The 15,586-nt window shown below is 44.1% G+C and overlaps 1 long non-coding RNA gene across 1 annotated transcript in view; it reads left to right on the top strand.

The window, feature by feature from the left end:
- LOC136382510 (uncharacterized) overlaps nucleotides 1–15,586 on the top strand; it is a 296,768-nt gene that overhangs the window by 97,930 nt on the left and 183,252 nt on the right. The window lies entirely within an intron of this gene.

Here is a 15,586-nt window from a genome sequence, read left to right as displayed (position 1 = left end):
TCTCTCCTTCCTCCTGTTTTGAAAAGAAAATGAGCAGAGATTAGAGAGAAGTTTGAAGATGCTATGCTGCCGCCCTTGAAGGTGAAGGAAGGGGCCCAGAGCCCAGGGCTGTAGGCAGCCTCTAGAAGCTAGAAAAAGCAAGGGAATGGATTCTCCCTAGAGCCTTCAGAAGAAATACAGTCCTTCCAACACCTTGGTTTTAGGACTTCGGACCTCTAGAACTATGAAATGATAAATGCGTGTTGTTTTAAGTCAAAAAAAAAAAGAGAAAAGAAAATGTATTGTCTTGGCAAAACAGTATTCATTTCCCCATTTTACCTTCCTGTTCTTGTCTATAAATTTACATACTTTATACACTATTGTACTCACAGTGTAGCTTAAAATTTTTTTTATTATTATTAATTTTAGCAAGAGAGGAAGAGGGAGAGAGAGAGACAGACAGGAACATTGAGCTGTTCCTTTATGTGCCCTGACTGGGGATCGAACTGCTTTAGGACGATGCTCTAACCAACTGAGCTATCAGGCCAGGGCTCACGATGTCACGGTATAGTTTAAAATGTGCTATTCTCTATTTCCTTTCCTTTACAGCTAAGTACTTTTAAAAATAATGATGTTTCCTCTCCAGCATCCACATTCTCTCACCTGGAAATGGAGCGGATGTAACTGCTTTCCATTGAAGGTAGCACTGTGACGTCATTTACTCAGGGAAGAGCAAGCTCTTAACGGCTCTACTTATATTGAAGTCTAACCAGATGAGTCTAACGTCCCATGGTCATAAATTTATTTACTTATTATTTATTCATTTTAGAGGAGAGAGAGACAGAGAGAGAGAGAAAGGGGAGGAGCAGGAAGCATCAACTCCCATATGTGCCTTGACCATGCAAGTGCAGGGTTTTGAACCAGCGACCTCAGTGTTCCCAGGTCAACGCTTTATCCACTGCGCCACCACAGGTCAGGCCGGTCATAAGCTTTGAAAGTCATGGTTTTTGTTTGATTAACAGACAACACCAGAAAAAAAAAAAAAGAAAGAAAAAAGAAAAAAAACCTTCTAGGAATTCAAGTTTTTGCTAATAAGTGGGTACCAAAATAATGAGTATTTTCTGACACACCCCCTCCCAAATCACTGAGGAGTTTACACATTATAACACGGGGCTTTGAAGAGCGGGTGGTGTTAGAATTTCTGACAAACACACTCTTGCAGACTAAATCACACACAAGTGGCTAAAGGAACTGCCATGAAATCACAGACTGTGGCAAGTTGGGGTGTGGAGGGAGAAGTGGGAAGATTCAGGCTGGTCAAACCTCTTTCCATCAAAATTTTAATCAAATAATGTCAAAACTGATCTGTTCCTGTCTCTTTTGTTTTGTAGGTATGGACAGAGGTGTTTAACTCGCCCATCCTCCAGCGGTCAGTGCCCCACCCCGTCACCTGCAGTCAGTGCCTCACCTGGTCACCTGCGCACTCTGGCTCTCCCCCTCGGGCACCCGTGTCTTGATGCCTGAGGGATTTTCCCATCACAGCAGCACGTGGGGCCCACTCACAGGAGCCACCCCTAGGATTGATTTGAGCATGGGAAGTGGGTAGTTCATCTGACACAAGTTTGAGATAGCCCGCACGGAGTGTCTCAGTGATTTCCTACCAAACGTCACAGATCTTTGAGAGTCTGGGAACGAAGCTGGAAGCAGCCACCCAAGTCACGAAACGTCCTTGAAGACTTGCACTATCTTAACGTTTTGTATAAAACTGGCTGTCTCTCCCATAATATATTAATGTTTGTTCTCAAAGGAATGCTATTGATTTTGCTCACATTTTTAAGTAATATTGTCATTCCTAAAAAAAAGAAAAGAAAGACCAGTCCTTTTTCGCCTGTGACTTGTTAAGCCCTTGGCCTGCCAACAGTCCCATGGGTGTCGGCGCCCAGGTTAAGACACAGGGACCTGGAGGGCTCCTCTTCCTGACCCCAAGCTAGGACCCCGTTTGGTTGACTTGAACTCAAAGTCCCAGGAGAACGCTCCCCCTCTGTCCCCTAAGCAGCTGTGTGCTGCACACACTCCAGCAGACGGAATTCTGCCTCCCAGTAAACCGTTCAGATGAATAATTACTCCACAGCCTACCCAGTCCCTAAGCTTTCTCTAAGGTTTTTCAAGGATTTTTTCTGTGAAGTGAAACAGCTTGTTGGGTTTTTCCATGATGTCCCTTTGTGTTTGTTACTGTTTCTACGATTCTTTTGTTGTTGCTGACACTTTATCATCCCTGACATGTGACTTCCTTCCCATCCTGACAGGGCACATTTGCTCTCCTTTAACCGAGGAGGGCATTGTGTGGCCCAGTCCTCCCTTCTCTTTGAGTTTGATCTACTTCTGCCAAGTTCAACTGTGGTGGGGAGGAGAGAGCGTGGTTCTATCAGTCAAGCAGAGCTGATTGCGTGGCTACTTCCCGGCCATCCAATAGTGTGCAGATAGCTCAACCTCCCCTGGCCTCACTACACTCATCAATAGAAATGGGAACAAGCAGACCCATTTCCCAAGATTTTGTGAGAACTGAATGAGGCTAGTTCTGTGAAAGGACCTTACACAGTATCTGAATACTTGATATATGTGAATTTTTATTTCTTTCCTTCTACTAGAGAGAGAGAGAGTATCTAGTTCTGTGGCTGGAAAACCTGGGTTGGTGTTGGTGCACGATGAAGAGCAAGTCGCAGTGATATCTGCAGATGGCCACTCCTCCTGGGGGTAGGATCGGTGCCTGTTGCCTCCGTATCTCCAGCTCCTACCCAGCATGGGGTGTGGCATATAGTGGGGATTCCACAAATGCCTGTTGACTGAAAGGATGAATAAATGGACAAAGGAATGAGTGAATATATTCCTCCAGAATGGTGAAGGATTTGAGATGAATAACTAAGCTATGTCAAAGTAATCAAATAATTGGTAATATGTGAAGCATCTTCAAGAGTCTCTGCTCCCTACCCCTCTGCTGCTGCAGGGGACATGCTGGCAATGTAGCTGGGGGGCGCAGAGGGTGCCGAGTCCCTGAGGACTTCCAGCATCCCACAACGAGGAGCAGGTGGGCGAGGCAGATCACTCACTTGCAAGAGTTGTGAGGATAATCAGGAGACAGCCGGGAAGACAAGGAGTTGCCCTGTAATTACTATTGTTTCAGCATAAATATAAAATACATGGATTTTCCCCCTGGCAAGTAGCTGCTGTGTTTCTGGATTGCAGCAATAGGTTCTGACTGCAGAGCTGTCTGGGAGGAATGACTTCAGATGACTAAGGTCGCTTTGCATCACCAGATGGTAGCTGCTGGCGCTGTCTCTGGCCTCGCAGCCGCCTCCCAGCCTGTCTCCTGCTCCCCTGGTTGCTCCATCCCAGTCCGTCCCCACACCACCGCCACAGTGACCTTTCCAAACCATGACTCAGCTCTCATGAACCTCCCTATCTTCCCACTAGACACAAAATGCAGTGCCTCTGTGCGTGGTCCCGGCCGCCGATCCAGCCCTCGTCTGCCTCTGTCGCCGCTGCCCACTGCGCTGCTGCCCCTCCTCTCACCTGACTCCTCAGACACTCCAAGCCCATCCCCACTGCACAGTCTTGGCCCTTGCTACCCCCTTCCCCACCCTCCCCGCCCTCCCCATGGTTGGCTCTTCCTCCTCACTCAGCTCCCAGCCCTTTCCCTCCCCAGAATGGCCTTCCCTGACTTTCTGAGCTGCAGAAGCTCTCTCCCATCCCGTCTCTCTCCACTCGTACTTTCTCCATGTTGCTTAGGGCCACCCCAAAGCACCTTATTCGTTTATTTTTTAGGACTGATTTTGTTCATTTTTCCTTCCCCTGATGGAATATAGGGCTCATTTGGCCTGACCTGTGGTGGCGCAGTGGATAAAATGACCTGGAAATGCTGAGGTCGCTGGTTCAAAACCCTGGGCTTGCCTGGTCAAGGCACATATGGGAGTTGATGCTTCCAGCTCCTCCCCCCTTCTCTCTCTCTCTGTCTCTCTCTTGTCTCTCTCTCTCCTCTCTAAAAATGAATAAATAAATAAATTAATTAAAAAAAAAAAAAAAGAATATAGGGCTCAGGGGTTTATGTCCCTCTGGTTCACTGCTCCATCTCCAGCACAAAGTGGCCACAATTATAGGTGCTCAATGGCTACTTGTTAGGTGAATAAATAAATAAAATCCTACTGAAAATAAATAAGCTTGTGTCGCAGAATCTCTGTCAACTTCCCAGCATTTTTGCCAGAAGAGGGGGCGGCACTGCTCCTGCAGGGTGGAGAGAGCAGAGCGGGGGAGGGGCTCACAGGCTGCCGCAGTTCTCCCAGGAACATAGCCTCTGCGAGGCAGTGACTCACACTCACAGTTGTGCCCAGTGGCTCTCGCGGAATTCTGGAAGCCACCTGGTAACCCTGAAGAGCTGGCATATCTGGAAGTTGCTGATGAACCCACTGCCCCAGAATCCTAGCACAAGGCCCAGAAAATGAATGTCCTTGGTATCTGTCATTACAGCTGACATACAGATTCTGGTTCCTGTACCAGGCAGCCCTCTTGGTTAAGAATAAATGGTGGTTTACGAATCGCTCAGGAGCAATGGAAACAGACTCTGGATGTCTAAACAAAACGGGAATGGATGGGAAAGCAACCAGAACTCCCAGTTCCAAGAAAGAGGGACTGGCATGACTAAGCCCAGGAAGTAAGGAACTGAGGGCAGAGAAGGGGAACGGGGCGCGGGGGCAGCCACGCCTGTGCCGAGGCAGGAAGCCTCCGTTTCCAGGCACAGGAGGTGGCCCCCACCTTCTCTCTTCCCACTGAGAAAGGGCCAACTTGACTGAAGCAGGATGTCCTCGAAGTAAGGAAGCAGCACTTCCCCTGCCAGCTCGGCCTGCTGAAAAATGAAGAGGTGATGGTAACATCTTTGTCATCCTCCTCCGAAGCACTTGATCAGAGCTAGGCCAACACCAAAGGGCAAAGTGGCCCCAGCAAGTCTGGGCTAGGCCAGACCTGGCAGCAAAGCCGGTGTCACAGATGCCTTCAGGGAACAGCAGGTCAGGGAAATGCCAGAAGCCAGCTGGTGCAGGACAACCTGGAAGGATGGATCCGGTGCCAAAGTGGAGACCGCAAGGCATCTCATCCTAAACGTAGCTGCAGTTTGATAACGTGGTTTCTTTTCTTTAATATATCCAGGGAATGAATTCATTGGTGTGTTGCTTAACTTTGAATCAACCTCTACTGGGGTGAGCCAGCTGGCTCTTAGCTTGCGAGAGCCAGTGTTTAATTTTCAGAAATTTTCAAGTAGGTTTGAGGTCATGTGGTAGCTTACTTAAAATTAGCACTGTTCTTTGCTAGAAGAAAACTTAGCTTCAAATTAGCTATGCTTAAAATTAGTCACGGTGGGAGTATTTACACCACAGGAATCAACAGGTCAGTCCTTTTATCTTTTTATTTTTAATTTTTTAATTTTTCTGAAGTTGGAAACGGGGAGGCAGTCAGACTCACTCCCGCATGCGCCCGACCGGGATCCACCCGGCATGCCCACCAGGGGGCGATGCTCTGCCCATCTGGGGCGCTGCCCCGCTGCGACCAGGGCCATTCTAGCACCTGAGGCAGAGGCCATGGAGCCATCCTTAGTGCCCGAGGCCAACTTTGCTCCAATGGAGCCTTGGCTGCTGGAGGGGAAGAGAGAGACAGAGAGGAAGGAGAGGGGGAGGGGTGGAGAAGCAGATGGGCGCTTCTCCTGTGCGCCCTGGCCGGCAATCGAACCAGGGACTCCTGCACGCCAGGCCGACGCTCTACCACTGAGCCAACTGGCCAGGGCCCAGTCCTTTTTTCTTAAACCAGCAGCACACTATTGCTTGTATTTCTGCAATTAACTGTCTTCATCTTATTTTATTGTGTTTTTTTTTATCATTACTGGACTTTATTTTCATCGTAAATGAGATTGGTCTGTAGTGTGCTCTTCTTATTATTTTGAAGGGTATGTTCTTTATCAGCTTTATTTCTTAAAGTTTTCCATATTTTTCAATGGTCTAGTTTAAATCTTTGATTCTCAATCATCTGAAGAGTATTTTTAAATGAAGAAGCTCAGGCCATGCACCTGACCAATCATCTGGATCTCTGGGGCGGGGGTAAGGGGGACCTCACATGCCAGTATTTTTTATAAACTCTGTTGATAATTCCAATGTTCAGCCAAGGCTGAAAATCACTGCCCTGGCCTAGTGCTTCTTAAACGTTCATGTATGCACAAATCATTTAGGGAGCATGTAAAAATTCAGGGTTTAATTTAGTAGGTCTGGGAGGGGACCTGAAATTCTGCATGTCCAATAAGTTCCCAGTCGTAAATAAATTCAGAGCTTTCTCCATGGGGAAAGTGATGTTATTAAGGAACCAATGATTGGAATCCTTGTGTTGGTTTTTGGTCTGGTGTTTGCATTCACGCTACTGGTACAGACTCTGTGGAAGACCATTTGTGGTGGTTCCTCAAAAAGTTGACAATTACCACATGATCCAGTCATTCCATTTCTGGGTATAGGTCTCCAAACTGAAAGCAGAGTCTCAAAGAGATATTTGCATACCTATGTTCACAGCATTATTCGCCACAGCTAAAACATGGGAGCAACCCACGTGTCCATCAACAGATGAACAGATGAGCAAAATATGGTCTATACATACAATGGAATATTATTCAGCCTTAAAAAGGAAGGAAATACTGACATGCTACAACACAGAGACAAAAGGGGAGAGTAGTTTTACCCAGAGCTCTCGGGCATGCATTTGCTCACCACTGATGCACCGGAGAGTCGCAGCTGCCGCTGCCACCATTAAACTCACTGCCTCTCATTGAACAGAAAGACAAAGTCTACCTGTTCCTGCTATTAAAACTGCCCTCTGAGCCACTGGGGCCCTTAGTTACTCTGGCCACACTGCTGCCCCACTCAGTACCCACTAAGGGAGAGTCTACAACCTACCACAGCCATTGCTAATGTCACACACACACCCCACAGGCTTTTCCTTTCAACCTCACACCAGTGCTTTGCAGAACCCAACAGGCAAGGAACCCAGCTCGAAAGGCAGTTTGGGAAATGCAGTTTCCAGGCTGCGGCCTGAGATAGAGGAGAATGGGGAAAGGCACGTGGCCAAGTAGCCGAGAGGAAGCCGCGAGGCAAGAACAAGGCACCTGAAGGTCACGTCTTGGAATTCAAACACCCTCACCAAGTAACGATCAGCAGCCCTACGGTAGCACCAGTTCCACCTGGCTGGCCCTGTGTCTCTGGTCCTCCCATGAACACTGCCGAGGCCAGAGGGGTTCTGCGTTCCCTGCTCAGGGGGACAGCTACAAGTCACTGAGCCTCCCCTGAGGGAGATCTCGGAGTGCTGGGAGTTTTCTGTTCAAGCAGAAACAGTGAGCCTAGAACCAGAGGTCCCCTTGCATTCCCAGGCTAGGAGCTGTTAGTCTGCTCAAGCTGCCATAACCAAGTACCCCAGATTGGACGGCTTAAACAACAAACATTTATTTTCTCAGTCTGGAGGCTTCAAGTCCAAGAACAAGGTGCTGGAACTTGGGTTTCTCCTGAAGCACCTGTTCCTGGCTTGCCGACAGCCACCTTTTCTCCGCATGCACGTCCCTGGTGTCTCTTCTCCTAAGGACACCAGTCCTATTGGATCAGGGCCCACATTTATTACATCATTTAAGCTTAATTACCTCTTTAAAGGACTTTTCTTCAAATATAGTCATATTAGGGGTCAGAAATATGCTGACTCCTCCCCCAGCCCCTTACTTTCATAATTGTGTGAGCCAATTCTTTATAGTAAATCTCTTCGTGTGCGTGTGTGTATGTGTGTGTGTGTGTGTGTGTGTGTGCGCCCTGTTCTGTTTCTCTGGACAGCCCAGACTACCAGCCCAGACTAATACTCGAAGACTATGCAAGGAAGTGAAAGCCTAAATCACACCTCTAAGGAGAAAAATTACAATTAAATCTTATTTTTACCTAACGAGAGAAAATTAAATAATAAAGAATGATTTTTGTCAGAAAGAACTGCGTTTTGGAGGGCCACAAAGCACTAAGGTGGCCCCACCTTCTCTCTTCCGCCCCTTTCAGGACTGAGAAAAGGCCAACTTGACTGGAGCAGGATGTCCACGAAGTAAGGAAGCAGCACTTCCCTGCCAGCTCGGCCTGCTGAAAAATGAAGGGGTGATGGTAACATCTTTGTCATCCTCCAAATCACTTGATCAGACCTAGGCCAAATATCTGAGATTTTTTGCTAACCCCCCAAGAACCAATTTTTTCCCCTTTGGGAGACTGCATGCCTTAAAGAGAGAAGATAAAATGTTGCATCCGTAAAACAAGAAGTTGCAATTAAGAGCCAACGAACACTGAAAGAATAAGAGAGTTCTAGGAATTTAAAAATCTGGAAACAGAAATCAAAAACTCAGTGAAAGAATTATGAGTTAAATCTCCCAGAAAGCTAACCACCAAGAGAGATAGCAGAAAAGGAGAGAACAGATTGTAAAATGAGAGCATCAGTTCAGGGGGTTCTACATTGGTTCCCCCCCCCCCTTTTTTTTCCTTCTTTTTAGCGAGAAAGAGAGACAGACAGGAAGGGAGAGAGATGAGAAGCATCAACTCAGTGTTGCAGCACTTTAGTTGGTCATTGATTACTTTCTCATTTGGGCCCTGACTGGGGGCTCCAGCTGAGCCAGTGACCCCTTGCTCACACCAGTGATCTTGGGCTTCAAGCCAGCAACCTGTGGGCTCAAGCCAGCGACCATGGGGTCATGTCTATGATCCCATGCTCAAGTCAGCGACCCTGCGCTAAAGCTGGTGAGCCCACACTCAAGCCAGCAATCTTGGCGTTTAGAATCTGGGTCCCCAGCATCCCAGGCTGATGCTCTATCTACTGCGTCACTACCTGGTCAGGTCAGGAGGTTCTACTTTTTAATAATATTCCAGAAGGAGAGTATATGTGGGGTATGTGTGTGTCGAGAGTCGTGGGGAATCATTAATTTGAGTAAAGTTATCCAAATGGAAGGGTACACATTTCCAAATTCATTGCAGCCTTGGAGAGCCCAGCCCAGATGAAAACAGCCCACCTAAGACACCTCCCCATGAGGCCAGAGCCCTGGAACAGGAATCACCATCTAAGATCACCATCTTCTTACTCCTGGGAGGTGTCCTCCAGCTCCTGGTGGGTAAGAATTTTAAAGGCTGAAATAGCATTTCTAGTGGATTTGTCACAAGGATTTTTGGAAAGGTGTTCTAAAGATAATAGAACACCTTTATTTTATTTATTTATTTATTTATTTATTTTTCTGAAGCTGGAAACGGGAGAGACAGTCAGACAGACTCCCACATGCCCCCGACCGGTATCCACCCGGCACGCCCACCAAGGGGCGACGCTCTGCCCACCAGGGGGCGATGCTCTGCCCCTCCGGGGCATCGCTCTGCAGCGACCAGAGCCACTCTAGCGCCTGGGACAGAGGCCAAGGAGCCATCCCCAGCGCCCGGGGCCATCCTTGCTCCAATGGAGCCTTGGCTGCGGGAGGGGAAGAGAGAGACAGAGAGGAAGGAGAGGGGGAGGGGTGGAGAAGCAGATGGGCACTTCTCCTGTGTGCCCTGGCCGGGAATCGAACCCGGGACTTCTGAACGCCAGGCCGACGCTCTACCACTGAGCCAACCGGCCAGGGCCTAGCACCTTTATTTTTTAAAAATGTAAAAGCAATATATGCTCATTATAGAAAACATGGAAATTTCAGAAAAGTTTAAAGAATGAAAAGTATCAACTGTAATCGGACAACCCTGAACTCAACCTATAACCATTTTGGATCAGTTCCTTCCTGTGTGGATGTTTTAAAAAATGTATCATTTTACCTATCCTTTTATAATATTATTAAACATAATTGAAACCATTCTTAGGTATAGTTTTACATTTCTGCTTATTTATATTATATACTGAGCATTTTCTTATTAAGTTTTCAAAAGTTTCAATGACTGCACAATATTCTAATTGATATTATAATTTATATAATCAACCTGGTTTTAGACATCTGATCTGTTGCCACCTTTTCCTTGTTCTAATAGCACTGTGATAAAATCTTTGAAAACATCTGATTATTTCCTTAAACTGGATTCCTAAACACGGATACTGATCCAAGATTATGTACAGATTTATGGAATTTGCTACATGATGCCCAATTGTGTTCTAGACCTGTGCTAATATGGTAGCCATTTAGCCACATATAGCTAGTCACATTTAAATCTAAATGCAATTTGAAAGCCAGTTGCTTTCTTGCACTGGGCACTAGTCTTAGTCCACAAGAGCCTCATGGGGTTAGTGGCTACCATACTGGACGATGCAGACAGAGAATATTTCCATCATTTCAGAAAGCAGAGGTTTTCAAACCTTTTACACTTGGGGGCTGCTAAAAATAGAATTATTTTGGGGACTGCTAAGGTAGTAATCACTCCAAGCATAAGCAAATTCAACTAAGATCAATGGGTCTATCATCTTCATACATCAGGGTGATTGTCTTTTGTAGACTGGTCTGCAGACTGGTGGTTGAAAAACACTGGTCTAAAGGGCAGTACTTTTTTTTTTTTTTTAATGGAGAGGTGGGAAGGCAGAGACAGACTCCCACATGCACCCTGACCAGGATCCACCCAGAAAGCACCCTACCAGGCGATGCTCTGCAGTCTGAGCCACTGCTCCATTGCCTGGCAACCAAGCTATTTTAGCACTTGATGCAAGGCCATGGAACCATCCTCGGTGCCCAGGGCCAACTTTGCTTGAATCATTGGAGTCATGGCTGCAGGAGGGGGTAAGTGGAGAAGCAGATGGTGGCTTCTCCTGTGTGCCCTGACCGGGAATTGAACCGGGACGTCCACGTGCTAAGCTGACTACCACTGAGCCAACTGGCCAGGGCCAAAGGGCAGTAGATTGTTGTTGTTGTCTTTTTAACAGAGACAGAGAGTCAGAGAGAGGGATAGACAGACAGGAATGGAGAGATAAGAAGCATCAATCATTAAGTTTTTCGTTGCGCATTGCGACACCTTAGTTCTTTATTGATTGCTTTCTCATATGTTCCTTGACCGTGGGCCTTCAGCAGACCGAGTAACCCCTTGCTCGAGCCAGCGACCTTGGGTCCAAGCTGGTGAGCTTTTGCTCAAACCAGATGAGCCCTCGCTCAAGCTGGCGATCTCGGCGTCTCAAACCTGGGTCCTTCCGCATCCCAGTCTGACGCTCTATCCACTGCGCCACTGCCTGGTCAGGCAGGGCAGTAGTTTTAATAAACCAGGTTTTGTTCTTCTATAACCAGTCTCATTCCTTAGCTTTATTATCATTTCAAGCCTTATCTGATAGGCAAAAAAGGGAGTCTCAATTTAATCCATAATTATTTCTAGTTAGAGTTGATCATTTTGTCCATTCTGTTAGCAATTGTATTTACCTGCAAATTCTCATTTTGCTAGTCTTGATATATTTCTTACAGATCCTGACATGCTTGGTAAGAAATTCTAAAAGAGCTGTGTGTCATTTCTCATCATGATGGCCTTGCCCCGGACCTGGGCATAAGATGCCTCTACTGGAAAATGTGGAAATACCAAGTGACAGTGACAGGTGTCACACTCCTGCTTTCCATAGCCTTCTTCCTCTTTTTCTTTCCTCTGAAGTGCTGAGTGTTACTGTTTGACTTCCTGGCTATTTTCCTTTGTTTTAGTGGCTGGGGCTGTCTCCCTACCTCTCATATGTGCCTATACTGTCCTTGCCCCTAGCCCTGTATTCGAGCCTGAGTGACCCCATAGTGCCCTGTGCCTGTTGCCCATCAAAACAAATGCCGTCTGCTCTAGATCGGTCATCCAAACAGAGAATCAACAAAGACATAGTGGCCTTAAACAAAACACTAGAGCACCTGGATATGATAGACATCTACAGGACATTTCATCCCAAAGTGACTGAGTATACATTTTTCTCCAGTGTACATGGATCATTCTCAAGAATTGACCATATGTTGGGCCACAAAAACAACATCAGCAAATTCAGAAAAATTGAAGTTGTACCAAGCATATTTTCTGATCATAAAGCCTTGAAACTAGAATTCAACTGCAAAAAAGAGGAAAAAAATCCCACAAAAATGTGGAAACTAAACAACATACTTTTAAAAAATGAATGGGTCAAAGAAGAAATAAGTGCAGAGATCAAAAGATATATACAGACTAATGAAAATGACAATATGACATATCAGAATCTATGGGATGCAGCAAAAGCAGTGATAAGAGGGAAGTTCATATCACTTCAGGCATATATGAACAAACAAGAGAGAGCCCAAGTGAACCACTTAACTTCCCACCTTAAGGAACTAGAAAAAGAAGAACAAAGACAACCCAAAACCAGCCGAAGAAAGGAGATAATAAAAATCAGAGCAGAAATAAATGAATTAGAGAACAGAAAAACTATAGAAAAAATTAATAGAACAAGGAGCTGGTTCTTTGAAAAGATCAACAAAATTGACAAACCCTTGGCAAGACTTACCAAGGAAAAAAGAGAAAGAACTCATATAAACAAAATCCAAAATGAAAGAGGAGAAATCACCACGGACACCGTAGATATACAAAGAATTATTGTAGAATACTATAAAAAACTTTATGCTACTAAATTCAACAACCTAGAAGAAATGGATAAATTCCTAGAAAAATACAACCTTCCCAGACTGAGTCAAGAAGAAGCAGAAAGCCTAAACAGACCTATCAGTAGAGAAGAAATAGAAAAAAACCATTAAAAACCTCCCCAAAAATAAAAGTCCAGGCCCTGACGGCTATACCAGCGAATTTTATCAAACATTCAAAGAAGACTTGGTTCCTATTCTACTCAAAGTCTTCCAAAAAATTGAAGAAGAAGCAATACTTCCAAACACATTTTACGAAGCCAACATAACCCTCATACCAAAACCAGGCAAGGATGGCACAAAAAAAGAAAACTACAGACCAATATCTCTAATGAATACAGATGCTAAAATACTAAACAAAATACTAGCAAATAGAATACAACAACATATTAAAAAAATAATACATCATGATCAAGTGGAATTCATCCCAGAATCTCAAGGATGGTTCAACATACGTAAAACGGTTAATGTAATACACCATATCAACAAAACAAAGAACAAAAACCACATGATCTTATCAATAGACGCAGAAAAGGCTTTCGATAAAATACAACACAATTTTATGTTTAAGACTCTCAACAAAATGGGTATAGAAGGAAAATATCTCAACATGATAAAGGCCATATATGATAAACCATCAGCTAACATCATATTAAATGGCACTAAACTGAAGGCTTTCCCCCTTAAATCAGGAACAAGACAGGGTTGTCCACTCTCTCCACTCTTATTTAATGTGGTACTAGAGGTTCTAGCCAGAGCAATCAGACAAGACAAAGAAATAAAAGGCATCCATATCGGAAAAGAAGAAGTAAAGGTATCACTTTTTGCAGATGATATGATACTATACATCGAAAACCCCAAAGAATCCACAAAAAGACTACTAGAAACAATAAGCCAATACAGTAAGGTCGCAGGATACAAAATTAACATACAGAAGTCAATAGCCTTTCTATATGCCAACAATGAAACAACTGAGAAGGAACTCAAAAGAATAATCCCCTTCACGATTGCAACAAAAAAAATAAAATACTTAGGAATAAACATAACAAAGAATGTAAAGGACTTATATAATGAAAACTATAAACCATTGTTAAGGGAAATCGAAAAAGATATAATGAGATGGAAGAATATACCTTGTTCTTGGCTAGGAAGAATAAATATAATCAAGATGGCTATATTACCCAAAGCAATATACAAATTTAATGCAATTCCCATCAAACTTCCAATGACATTTTTTAAAGAAATAGAGCAAAAAATCATCAGATTTATATGGAACTATAAAAAACCCCGAATAGCCAAAGCAATCCTAAAGAAAAAGAATGAAGCTGGGGGCATTTCAATACCTGACTTCAAACTCTATTATAGGGCCACGACAATCAAAACAGCATGGTATTGGCGAAAAATAGACACTCAGACCAATGGAACAGAATAGAAAGTCCAGAAATAAAACCACATATATATAGTCAAATAATTTTTGATAAAGGGGCCAACAACACACAATGGAGAAAAGAAAGCCTCTTCAATAAATGGTGCTGGGAAAACTGGAAAGCCACATGCAAAAGAATGAAACTGGACTACAGTCTCTCCCCCTGTACAAAAATTAACTCAAAATGGATCAAAGATCTAAACATAAGACCTGAAACAATTAAGTACATAGAAGAAGACATAGGTACTCAACTCAGGGACCTGGGTTTTAAAGAGCATTTTATGAATTTGACTCCAATGGCAAGAGAAGTGAGGGCAAAAATTAATGAATGGGACTACATCAGACTAAGAAGTTTTTGCTCAGCAAGAGAAACTGATAACAAAATAAACAGAAAGCCAACTAAATGGGAAATGATTTTTTCAAACGACAGCTCAGATAAGGGCCTAATATCCAAAATATACAAAGAACTCATAAAACTCAACAACAAACAAACAAACAATCCAATAAAAAAATGGGAAGAGGATATGAATAGACACTTCTCCCAGGAAGAAATACAAATGGCCAACAGATATATGAGAAGATGCTCATCTTCTTTAGCTATTAGAGAAATGCAAATCAAAACGGCAATGAGATACCACCTCACACCTGTTCGATTAGCTGTTATTAGCAAGTCAGGTAACAGCAAATGTTGGAGAGGCTGTGGAGAAAAAGGAACCCTCATACACTGTTGGTGGGAATGTAAAGTAGTACAACCATTATGGAAGAAAGTATGGTGGTTCCTCAAAAAACTGAAAATAGAACTACCTTATGACCCAGCAATCCCTCTACTGGGTATATATCCCAAAAACTCAGAAACATTGATACGTAAAGACACATGCAGCCCCATGTTTATTGCAGCATTGTTCACAGTGGCCAGGACATGGAAACAACCAAAAAGCCCATCAATAGACGACTGGATAAAGAAGATGTGGCACATATACACTATGGAATACTACTCAGCCATAAGAAATGATGACATCGGAACATTTACAGCAAAATGGTGGGATCTTGATAACATGATACGAAGCGAAATAAGTAAATCAGAAAAAAACAGGAACTGTATTATTCCATACGTAGGTGGGACATAATAGTGAAACTAAGAGACATTTATAAGAGTGTGGTGGTTACGGGGGGGAGGGGGGAATGGGAGAGGGATAGGGGGTGGGGAGGGGCACAAAGAAAACAAGATAGAAGGTGACAGAGGACAATCTGACTTTGGGTGGTGGGTATGCAACATAATTGAACGACAAGATAACCTGGACTTGTTATCTTTGAATATATGTATCCTGATTTATTGATGTCACCCCATTAAAAAAATAAAATTATATTAAAAAAAAACAAACAAAAAAAAACAAAAAAAACAAATGCCGTCTAATGCAGGGGTAGTCAACCTTTTAATACCTACCACCCACTTTTGTATCTCTGTTAGTAGTAAAATTTTCTAACTGCCCACTGGTTCCACAGTAATGGTGATT

Source organism: Saccopteryx leptura, chromosome 10 (genome assembly GCF_036850995.1).
Source record: "Saccopteryx leptura isolate mSacLep1 chromosome 10, mSacLep1_pri_phased_curated, whole genome shotgun sequence".
Classification (NCBI taxonomy): Eukaryota; Metazoa; Chordata; class Mammalia; order Chiroptera; family Emballonuridae; genus Saccopteryx; species Saccopteryx leptura.
Note: the sequence above shows the minus strand (reverse complement) of the source record. Positions and strands in the feature narration are given on the sequence as shown.